This window comes from Maniola jurtina, chromosome 10 (assembly GCF_905333055.1).
Source record: "Maniola jurtina chromosome 10, ilManJurt1.1, whole genome shotgun sequence".
NCBI classification, from domain to species: domain Eukaryota; kingdom Metazoa; phylum Arthropoda; class Insecta; order Lepidoptera; family Nymphalidae; genus Maniola; species Maniola jurtina.
Genome location: NC_060038.1, coordinates 5,843,012 through 5,855,851, shown reverse-complemented (window position 1 = coordinate 5,855,851; position 12,840 = coordinate 5,843,012). Strand labels below are relative to the sequence as shown.

The window sequence follows — 12,840 nt, the reverse complement described above, 5'->3', positions numbered from 1 at the left end:
CGAAACGTTGGACTAACAGATTTTCATCAAACAAAGCTATGAATCATCTCGATTGAACAGGTTGTCTAAAAACCCGCATTGAAATCGGTCAGTTTGAGCGCTATGAATTATGATGCTACAGACAGACAAAGCCGTCTGTTTATCTTAGGGGCTAGAAAATTAGGAAAGCGAACAAGAAATCAGCATTCAGATATTTTTTTGAATTTTTGTATTCTTACTCTTATAATTAGGTGCAGCTCACAAAAAGTACTGCCTAACCTAGTTGTAATAAATTATCACTTATTTTCCCTTATGACCTTTTTTTTTTATACACAGGAAATGCCTAACGCATACCCTTCCGTCAGGGGTAGAAAGTCATTGACGGCGCGCTACCTCCTGACCTGGTTATGTATCGGCTGACGAACGCCCCTTACGCCCGTCAACCGCAGGTTGGCAACTCATGGAGGCCGGAGGTCATCTTTTGCCCTTCGGCGCCCGCTGCGTCTCCTGCGAGAGGGATGCCAAAAAATAAGTTTATACCTTAAGCTTATCCTGGCTTTAAACTCTGTGCACGCCACTGCTGCCTACTAGTATGGTGCATAAACATCCACGAGACGAGACTCCGATTCTACTGTCTATGATGTCTATGGACCTACTATTTACGGTAGACTTTAGGTAAAGGATGGAATTCAATGTAGGTAGGCATAACACAAATAAGTACTTAATAAAATGAAAAATAACTTAATTTATTAAAAATATTTACAATACATTCACAAAATATAACTAATACTGTTTAATAAGGTACCTACTATAAATTTATGCAAAAATAAGTATTTAATTTGAATAGAGTAGAGATAATAGCAACTCACATAATTTATTGTAAGTGGTACCTACTCGTAATAGAAAAATTAATTAACTATTGTGTTAAGAAACATGGCTGTTACTCATCTTTTTTATCGGAGTATGCCCAATTAGGTACGCTAATAGTTTTGGGTTATGATTACATATTAGATGCCCGACAAGTTACATAGTATCGTCATGGCACCAAACCATGATATACCTATTGTTAAATAAATATTTATCATCTTTTTCATCTTTCATTGTTACAGCAGGAGCACTTATACCGAGAAAAAACGTGAATAATGTTTCTAACATATCTAATACTTTATTTGGACTAAAGATATGTAAATACATAGTAGTCTACAGTAAATTTAAATCTACGTACAATGTACGTCGACACAACTGAAGTTACATCGTTAGACGCTAAAATGAAAAATTTATTAGGGCCGAAACGCACCGGGCGGTTAAATGACCGAATTCGAGCACTCGACAGCTGATGTACACGGCAAAGCATCGAGGAGGCGACCGTGGTCATTTAATCGTTACGCATTCCGATCCTAAATTAATTATTGTTAGTTACCTACTTTAGAACGCATATTATCAGTTTATGCAATGAAACATCGATATTACTTGTTGTGTCGTATCGTACTGTACGTTTTCTCTACTTAAAAATAGTAATATTGCTAATATTATATGTTTACATCATTACAATCACAGACTTAAAGTACAACATCATGCTAATTACACATTACAATATGACGATCCGCACGCAACTCTCATAATAATAATAATAATTAAAGATAGGATTTGGCTTGACGACAAGTTTTTGCGTAGTAAAAGCACTGTCGAGGTAGGACCCCGTGTTTCTACAAGAAGTTCCTTGAAGGTAGTCAAATTATATGTGGCAATAAATAGGTTACACGATATTGATAATGCCATAATATTATACCCATCGTACTTTCAACTTCATACACAATATTATGTCTGGATAAATTATATAATCGCATACCTCATGATATTGCAAAAGATACAAGAACCACGAAAAATGCAAAAAGCATTTTTGAAAAGTATAAGTATCGTGCTTAGCACGACTCGGTCACATAGAGCGTGCTAAGCGTGCAAAAGACTAGCTATTAGAGAGAGCATTGAGGTGCCATTTGATAATTTGCTCAATACATCTGACTCCGTATGCTGACACCATTACCATTTTTAATACTGAAATATGTACTATATGTACTCACACATTTCACGTTGCTATGGTGGTACAAGACAATTCTTACAGGTCTTGCGTACCGCAAGAGGCGATTGCCGGTATGCGATCATCATTTAATTGAAAAAGACACAACCTGGGTTGTAATTTGACTATTGTATCTTTTTAACAAAATAAAAATTGGAAATCCATTTTGACGTTCACACATCATACGCACATACGCACTTATAAATTAACTATTATTAAATCTATTAAGCTCATCATAACCTAAGTGTTTTTCATTCTAGCGTTTAAAATAACATTAAACCCGCTCTTTTGTGTAATTTTTCTAGTTAACGTTAGACGTTACTCTATTAAAGTCAGAGAAGCAGATCAAAAAGTTTCAAAACTGTTTATGAAACCTTTAGATTTCTTCTTACAATGTTTCCGCTCGGGACCCGTGGGCTGGTTGTAGCTTATGTGCGAACACTAATTTAAAAAAAAAAAAACAGCCATTTTACTTTGACGTTATAGAGTTTCGATATTCAAATTGTATCAACGTTGTCGAAATGAGCCATGCTAAGACAGGACTAATAACGGCCCAGGTTCTATGTTGGCGTGTGCGCGTATACCGTATACTTTATAATATTTTCCGTTGCGTTTTCCTGTCAGTGACCTCCTCCTCCACCAGTGACCATGCTGCGTAGAGACTCGTAGTTAGCATGAGTTGGAGCAGCATCCTGAAACAGTACCAATAACTTATTTAAGTACCTATATAAAGAAGTAGGTAGTACCAAGGAAGATTGTAGGTACTAACTACTAAGTATACTTATAGCTAAATATACTTTTACATACAGTAGTGGGTTATAATGGACTGTGGAGGGATATTTACGCAACATAAACGGGTAATACGTATGAGGACAAATGTAGCGGAATATCTTCGTCGTATAAGTCATTAGATGAAGCCCGCGACTTCGTCTGCGTGGATTTTTTTATTTAATCCCGTGGGAACTCTGATTTTCCAGCATAAAAAGTTACCTATGTCAATATCCAGGATGCAAGCTACCGCTGGGTCGATATAAATCGGTTAAACGGATGGGCCTTTAAGAATCCCGTGGGAATTCTTTGATTTTCCGGGATAACAAGTAGCTTATGTCCTTCCCCGGAATGTAAGCTGTACTACACACTTTCGCATTTATAATATTAGTTTGGATGATCATCAACCCATCGCCGGTTCACCACTGAGTACTGAGCACGGGTCTATTCAGAATGAGAAAGATGTGGTCATACCACACTGGCCAAGTGCGGATTGGAAGACTTCACACGCCTTTGACAACATTATAGATAACTCTTAGGCATACTCCTAACGTTTTCTTCACTATTTCTTTGTTCTCAAGCAAGTGATTTTTAATTGCTTATAACCCAATTCCGAAAACTCAATGGTGTATGCCCGGGATCGAACCTCCGACCGCTGCGAATAGGAAGCTGATGTCTTAATCCCTAAGCTATCATTGCTTTTCAAGTAGTATAAGTAGAAGCGGGGACTAGCTAGACATCACCATGCGAGTGTTTCCACTCGTCCCGTCCACGATACTGCGAAAAACTGCAAGTTTTAGCCTTCTCATGCTTAGAGGAGACCCGTGCTCAGTAGTGACCCGGCGATTAGTTGTTGATGATGATGAATAACGATTTAAGTTACCTTAGTGAAGAGGATTCCTGTCAACCACAATATTAGGAGGACTAATCCTACTATGAACAGCAGGGATATGGCGAAACTGATGATTTTGCACAGCAAATTGCATACACAAGTTAAGCTGAAAAAATAAAAGTATCATTTTAATAACAGAATAATAATTCAAAATTAAAAAAAACCCCGACACAAAATTTATAAGAAAATTAGAAAAGAGCTGATAACTTTCAAACGGCTGAACCGATTTTCTTCGATTATAGCTTTGAACACTCCCGATCAAGCCACCTTTCAAACAAAAAAACTAAATTAAAATCGGTTCATTCGTTAAGGAGCTACGATGCCACAGACAGATACACAGATACACACGTCAAACTTATAACACCCCTCTTTTTGGGTCGGGGGTTAAAAATCACAATGGAAAGGCATCATTGCAACATGTCTAATTCATATTTAATTTTTACTGTATTTCATATTTTTATAAACTAGCTGATACCCAAACTTCATTGCCGTGGATTTAGTTTTTTGGAAATCCCGGGAAAAATCCTTGATTTTGCTAGATCGAAGTAGTCGCAGCCTAGGTCACATTCTAGATATTGAATAACTAATGATGCCCGCGACTTCACCCGCATGGATTTAGGTTTTTTGAAATCCCGTGAGAACTCTTTGATTCTCCGAGATAAAAAGTAGCCCATGTGCTAATCCAGGATATTATCTATTTCCATTTCAAATTTCAGCCAAATCCGTTCAGTAGTTTTTGCGTGAAGGAGTAACAAACATACACACACACATATACACAAACTTTCGCCTTTATAATATTAGTGTGATAGTGTGAAGTGTGATAATGAGATTATATCTAAGTAACAAAATCACGTCGATCCAATGCATTGCTACATTGCGACTCGATTGCAGCACAAACTAATAAACAAAAACTATCGCATATTTTATAACATGGGTTATAGTGGCTTGCATCTGAAGCCGGGGACAAAATAATATTATTTACTTATCCCAGAAATTCAAAAAGTTTCTACGGAATTTTTAAAACCTTAATAATATTATTAATATCCATGGGGCTTAGAATTTACTTTGAGTTTATCTTTTATTTATCTAATCACCGCTGACGTATTGGCCTGATATCTTTGAAAATTACACGTTCAAGTAAAATCAATAAAATACGTGAACATATCAATCATGCTACTAGAATAAATTAGAAACCGATTTCATACAGGGTGTTTACGTAGGGAGTGGTATAATAAATATATTTAAAAAAGTTTAATCCATACTAATACTATGAATGCGAAAGTGTGTCTGTCTATCTGTCTGCTACGTTTTCACGGTCCAACCGCTGAACCAATTTGAATGAAATTTGGTACAGACATGGGATACATCCCGGGGAAGGACATAGGCTACTTTTTATCCCGGAAAATCAAAGAGTTCCCGCGGGCATCCTCTAGTATCATAATATTGCGATTTGAAATAACTTCAAATACGAGTAGGTACTTAGCTGACACACTGGTCAGTTACACACTTTAATGTAGCCTTAATGGTACAAAAAATAACGATTTTTTTACCTTCGTGTTAGTCATAGTAATATTATTGTAATCGGTCTGCCCTACTTAGTTCGGGTATTTATTCACTAAATGATGTCGGTAGGTATGTATAATACTTATTCGGAATTAATCACATATTGGAATTAAATCAGGTATTTTATAATTTCAATTTTTGACCTTACTTTGAAGTAGGTACTTGCCTACCTATTTACTAAAACACTGACCTAGTAAATCAAAGATTAATATAGGAAGGTAGGCTATCTTACAGTTAAGTATTTATTTGTTGGATGTTAAAACTATTCTTGTACTTAATTGTACTTATATATTTTCAGTGGAAGTATATAAAGTATGGAATTATTGATATTATCGAAGTAGGTACCATGAAGGTACCTACTCTGATTCTTTTGATACGAGTAGATAACATTCATAATCTTTATAAGTAGGTACTTACTTTCTGTGTACGATTAATATAATGTTTAAGGGGTTTAAGGGAAAATACATACAATAATTAGTAGCTAAGTTTACCTATATAGTATGCAAATAAGTTAATCATTTGTGTAAAATAATAACCATGCCAATTTGTTATTTGGTGTGGTTCACTTTGTTAATCACACAATAATTTAAAATTAATCACTTATTAGATTAGATTAGTACGTTAACAAAATCTAATAGAAATATTTTTTTCAATCCTAAATTGTAACAGCCAGCTTCTTGGAAGGTAGTTATGTTAGTTTTAAGAGGCATATTATTAAAATAATTTAATTTGCAATATAGTAAGGGATTGCTTATAAGTTGAAGGTTTAATTTCATTAGGTTGGAAGTTGGCACCTCGTAGCCTCCTAAGAAAACGTCGAAGCAGACGCTTGCGCTGTTTCAATGTGAAACCAACCTTTTATTCTAAGGTCACGTACTAAGGTAACGGTAAAACCAGGTATTGCAATACGTACGAAAGAGATGCAAGAACTATCTCGTGTGGAGTAAAGATTTTTCTTAAGTATTGGAATCTGATAATGTTGTGAATTCTCTACAGTTGCTAAAGCATTTCGTGAGTTTGAAATTATTACAATGTTCATAAACACGTATTTTAACAGACGTAATAAATTAAATTAGTTCAACTTACCACATTGTGAAGTATTTCTTTGTGACGTGCAAACACGTTTACTATTCACGAGTGACTAAAGTGTTTGGCGCGTATTTAAAATGGATATTGTGTTCAGGAAAACTGTGATAAGAATATCCGTAGGTCCACCCCGAAAATTATCGCACGACAATCGATACTGTAATGTTTTCTAAGCATTACCTTCCTTGTGTATAATATCGCTGTGATATCACCAAATTGCAATGTAGGTAGTGTACCTACCTACCTACAAGTGAACTAAAAATGAACCTATATGATTAGATAACATTGATTTTTTAGATAGCAGGCATGGACGTATACTCATAGTAGGTAGATATACTTTGTTATCGTAGCTTTATTTTTTTGATACTGGTGGATGTAAATAGAAATGACCAGATGTAGACATAGACCTATACGATGTACTTAGTTTATATTTTTCCAAAAAGGAAGTTCTCAATTTGGTTTGGACCCTTTAGGGTTCCATAGTAGGTATCTGAAACAATAAACCTATATTGTTTCTCCAGCATATCATTGTCTGTCTGTCCATCTGTCCTTCTTCCTGTCCGTTTGTCTATCCGTATATCTTGTCCTTCTGTCTTTCCGTCTGTTTGTCCACTTGTCATGTGTCGCGGACGGACAGACAGACAGACAGACAACAATGTGATCCTATAAGGGTCCGTTTTTCCTTCTGAGGTACAGAACCCTAAAAATGCACAGAAAATAAATTTGTTTCTAATTAATCTTCTTTTTTTTTGATTTATTACGGTATAAGATAAAGTTGCAATGGGCAGGCCACATAGGCGACGACGGCGCAAGACCGTGGCGTGTTGAAGTTCTTACGATAGGCCTATGTCCAGCGGTGAACGTGTATCGTTTGATAAGGATGATGATGATAATATCGCACCAACAAGATCATTTTCTCAAATTAACTGAAACTGTGTGCGACTTTTGCGTCAGTAGACTTTCGCGAAGGCTTGCAGGTCTTTCCATACTTTGATACATAGGACATGAAACAGTGCGATATAATTACTTAAGTTATTAGGTATATAGCTTGGCTTCTATTTACGAAAATAATAATCAGAAAAGCTATACGAATAGGTACACACGCACAATATGACGTGATTTTAATTAGCTTACAGCTGAAAATAGTGTCCGAATTCATGAAAATAATATAAACGGCGTTAATATTTTAACCTTGGTAGTTTTATTAGATGGAAAAGATTTACAACGTCGTAAAAATAATAATAGATATATCTCGAAATATACAAATGGTGCACAATTGCTCTGGAGTTTTAAATGAGAAATAGTGGGTGAAGTGTAAACATGGAAAGTAATTACGGGTTAAACTAATAGTCGTTGGAGTGAGAGTGGGGATGTCAAGTTAAGAGTTCCGTAGCCTCTAACTTAATTATTATTTATATATATTTTCAAATTAAAGATAGCGTGGGTACAATCGTACCAACCAAGAAACAGTCATACTTTTGCATTTATAATATTACAGATATCATATAAATGCGAAAGTGTGTTTGTTTCTTGGTTTATCCTTCAATCACGCAGCGACAGAGCAAAAGATCGACGTGATTTTGGGCATGGCTATAAATTAATGACCTGGTAAGTGACATAGGCTAAGTACTTTTTAATCCGAAAATTAAAGAGTACCTTTCCGCGAGAGATTTCATAACTTTAATCCACGCAGAATAAGTTGCGAGCTAGTTCTTATAGCCAGTTATAGTCATCTAGTTTGTATGTCGCAGTATAAATACCTAATGTGGTTTGAATCGTTAATTTCTCTGATTTTAGTCCACACCATTTCCAGAATGATACTTGATGAAAAACAATGATGAGGTCTACGTTTCAAGTTGGAATGCACTAACCTAGATTGAAGGTACACGTACAGGGAAAACATGGTTTTACTGTAAAACACTTTTCTAAGGATCTCTAAAAAGTTATTAAGCCTAACTCCCTGTCTCTGGCACAAAATAGGTGCACTGCATCCGCGATGAAACCGTCGACATTGTAATAAAAAAAGTTTTTTGTATTTTTTTTTAACTTTTTCCATTAGAGCGCGCTCCCCGGAGGATCGCGTGAGAATGAGCAATTTCCTCTCGACCGCTCCGATTTCGATCTGGCTTCCTGTCTGAGCGGCGATTTGAAAATACCTATATATAAAATCCTTTCACGTTTAATTAGACGTAGGAACAAACAGAAACATGACTTTTACTGTGATAAAGTCAAGCAATAAAGTTCTCTGTTTAAAAACGTAGGTATGGTACCGTTTTGTAGGGTTCCGCACACGGAGGGTGCCAACGGGAAGGCTGTTTATTTCTATTGCCACTATAACTACAAATCACACTAATATTATAAAGGCGAAAGTTTGTATGTGTGTGTGTGTGTATGTTTGTTACTCCTTCACGCAAAAACTACTGGACGGATTTGGCTGTTTGGAATGAAGATAGATAATATCCTGGATTAGCACATAGGCTACTTTTTATCCCGGAAAATCAAAGAGTTCGGAGTTCGAGAGGCGAAGTCGCGGGCATCGGCTAGTACTTAATAATTTTTTTGAAATGGCCACTATGAAAGTTAAAAAAAATAATTAAAAGGAGTTATTTCTTGTAAGATGGTACGGAACCCTTCCTGTGCGAGTTTGACTCGCACTTGACAGATTTTTTCAAGTTAGCCCTTGACTGTAATCTTTTTTACATGTAAAAAGAGAGATTATTATTTAAAATAGAAACTGGCCACATTTGGCTCTCCCATCCACACTGACTTTTATTATTGTAGCATGAATTAAAAGTAGTTACTTACCTAAAACGTATTATTTTTAACTAGCCGATGCCCGCGACTTCGCCCGCGTGGATTTAGGTTTGTCGAAATCCCGTGGGAACTCTTTGATTTTCCGGGATAAAAAGTAGCCTATGTGCTAATCCAGGATATTATCTATCTCCATTCCAAATTTCAGCCAAATCCGTCCCGTAGTTTTTATGTGAAGGAGTAACAAACATACACACACACACACACACATACAAACTTTCGCCTTTATAATATTAGTGTGATACGTAAAAGATACCTATGCAATATGATTAATGTAACAGCTGAAATAATACTTACCTATTACCATCGATGTATACGTAGACCCATTTATTTACTCTGACTGTATCTATCTGCATTAAATGACTAAATTCGTTGGTTTCAAGTTATCTCCAATTATATTCCCTACACTGCAGTAAATTAAACTAGGCACGAGTTAGATAGCTTCTGATCTTGTATGACCGTAGGTTTTGAACAGGACCAGTCACCACGATGAATTTATTTACGTCAATGTCTAGAAATCCACTAAGACGGTAGTAGATATTAATAACTAGAAACAAAAATCGGTCAAGTGCGAGTCGGACTCGCACTCAAAGGATCCCGTACCATCGTAAAAGTAATAACATTTTAATTTATTTTAGTTTTCATGACGGACATTTTTATTTTGGTTATATCGTCAATAGAAATAGTATCTACACATTCTGTAAAAACCTATTACGGTTAACAAGATACAATCCGCTAACAGACAGACGGACGGACGGATAGCGGAGGCTTAGTAATAGGGTCCCGTTGGCCCTCTTCGGGTACGGAACCCTAAAAACTCAATTACTAGCTCATAGCTTTAGAAAAATACGGATTGAAACTGGAGATCGCTTCCATTTTTCTTTTCCCTTCTAATAAAACGAGTGAGAAAAGTTTCTTTACGACCTGACCTGGTCTTCGAGTTGGTTACAAATTGAAAGTCTTCGGAGCAATTTTAAACGGGTATCGAGTGCATCGGTCGCCTTCCCAAGTCTATAAATCAAGTGTGATTGCGATCGGTGCCGTAAGCTTAGGCGTAAAGTAGGATTACAGTCAATGTTTCAATTCGCGGATAGATCCTCAAACGTAATCATCATCAACATGATCAACCTATTGCCAGCCAACTACAGCTGAGATTGGATGGCAGCGGTCAACAGACTTCACACACCTTTGAGAACATTGTAGAGAACTCTCAGGAATGAAGAATGTTCTCTTGCGATGTTTTCATTCACCCAGTGGATTACCTAGTGTGGGTACCACCAGACAAAGGGAAATTATTGTACAAGACTATATTTTGTTAATAAAACATTTTTCATTTTTTTCATTTTCATTTTTTCACCGTTAAAGCAAGTGCTATTTTTAATTGCTTAAAACGCACATAACTCCCAAAAAGTTAACAGTGCGTGCCCGGGATCGAACCCCGGCCTCTGGAACGGAAGGCTGACGTATTAACCATCCAAGCTATATACAAGCTTCAAATATAATAGTACCTTCCAAGTTTCAGGTAGATACAGAGTAATCACTACACGAAATTTAAATAAATAGCAGATATGAGGCCCCATCTATTTATAACGCAACTAGATAATGCCCGCGACTTCGTCCGCAAGGATTTAGGTTTTTAACCATCCCGTGGAGACGTTTTGATTTTCCAGTATAAAAAATTGCTGTCATTCCTCAGGTCCTCAACCCCTTCAATGGAAAAATCACGTCGATCCCTTGCTCTGTTGCGATGCGAACCAACAAACAGACACACTTTTGCATTCACAGTATAGATAGTGACATTAGAAAATAGGATTCTTATACCAAGATGTGCATTGTACATGGCATGTTTAAAACTATGGTCACCCTACTGCCGAACAATAGTACGGGTGGAACAACGAACTCAATTGTGTTAAGTCAGATGCACCTGTGCATTGCACTGGAAAGACGTTGCGCTATCTAAAGGTATGGACAGACACAAAGAGGGACGGCAGCGGCAACTCTTGAGGTGGACTTTCGAGTCGACGGTCTATGCCCATCAGTGGAGCCGCACCAGTCAGACTTGAAAGTGCACCTAACTACTAATATACTTATACTACTACTAATATATTTATAAGAAACTGTGTACAACAGGTCACGTTGGTTGCGTCACTTTCCTACGCGTGCGATAAATTATGGTATCTTTGGTAACTACCCTTTGAAATAGAGATGCCTTAGTTTTCCTAGCACAGGGGTTAGAAGCTATCTAGCTCAAGGGTATCTGTATAAAATCTCTATACCTATTTCTAATGATTTTTTTTTCTGTTCCTTATTGCAATACAGTTGTTCAGGTAATAGACCGTTGGGTGACCAGTGATGAGAATTTGTCTACATATGCGTATTTGGATGTACGTAAGTGCTAGGGTATTATTGCTTTTATTCTACAGCTCAAGATACGATAGATGATCTTACAAATGCGAGGTCTTTGCCTTTTACGCCATAATATTACTGATAAAAAGATACTCTAATAGACAGGTATATAGGCATAAATTCTAGGAGCCACGTTGACGCTGCGATCTCTCGTTGTGTCTGACCAAGCCTTTATATTTACACCAAAACGTTTAATACCAGACGGTGTCAACGGGTAGCTCCAATATTGGTGTACCTATCTAATGATAAAGCTCCAATCTTAATCATTGCATTAATTTAAAAAAACCGGCCAAGTGCGAGTCAGACTCGTGCGCTGAGGGTTCTGTGCTCGGGTATTTTTTCCAACATTTTGCACGATAAATCAAAAACTATTATACATAAAAATAAATAAAAATCTGTTTTAGAATGTACAGGTAAAATACCAAGTGGGGTATGATACCCCACTTGGTATAGGACGGACCTGGGCGGGCGGACGCAAGGACGGACGGACGGATGGACAGACAGACAGACAGATAGACAGAGAACAAAGTAATCCTATAAGAGTTCCGTTTTTCCTTTTGAGGTACGGAACCCTAAAAAGAGTCGTATAGGACCAAAGTCTAAATCACGATATCAAAAATCTATTGAAATCCCGAATAAGTATTTCGAAATCAATCTTGTTGCAAAAGTTTCAAAATTTCATCACAGTATTGGAGTGGGGTGGCGGGGGAACTCCGACGGTCACAAGTTCAATTCGCAGACGGAAACTTGAACTTGCACCATCGAACTGTTCTTGATTGCAATCCCGTTGGAAAATTTTCAGCAAATACCTACTTTTATTCAGAGAGTTATCGTATTGCAAGAGCAGCAATCACACGTGTAAATTAAAAATTTACTACTCCCCCAACAAGTGAAGGTTACAATAACTAGAAAAGAGCTGATAACTTTCAAACGGCTGAACCGATTTTCTTGGATTATAGCTAAGAACACTCTCAATCAAGCCACCTTCTAAACAAAAAAAATGAATTAAAATCGGTTCATTAGTTTAGGAGCTACGATGCCACAGACAGATACACAGATACACACGTCAAACTTATAACACTCCTCTTTTTGGGTCGGGGGTTAAAAATGGACTCAAAATGATTGGTATAGGTATAAGTAAACCAATCTTCATTGACCTAAATACTCCAAATACACAATTTTACTTTTTGTTAATTAATCAGTAAATTAGAGTCAGACCTGTATTTACATACTCAGTTAAAATATCTTTATTATATAA

At 36.7% G+C, this 12,840-nt stretch overlaps 1 long non-coding RNA gene across 1 annotated transcript; it reads right to left on the bottom strand.

Moving 5' to 3' along the window:
• Positions 1–708: 708 nt before the first annotated feature.
• Positions 709–6,582, bottom strand: LOC123869181. The gene is made up of 3 exons (XR_006796833.1): positions 6,366–6,582; positions 3,708–3,822; positions 709–2,748 (listed from the first exon to the last, which is right to left on the bottom strand). It is a non-coding gene; the product is annotated as an uncharacterized LOC123869181 (long non-coding RNA).
• Positions 6,583–12,840: the final 6,258 nt, after the last annotated feature.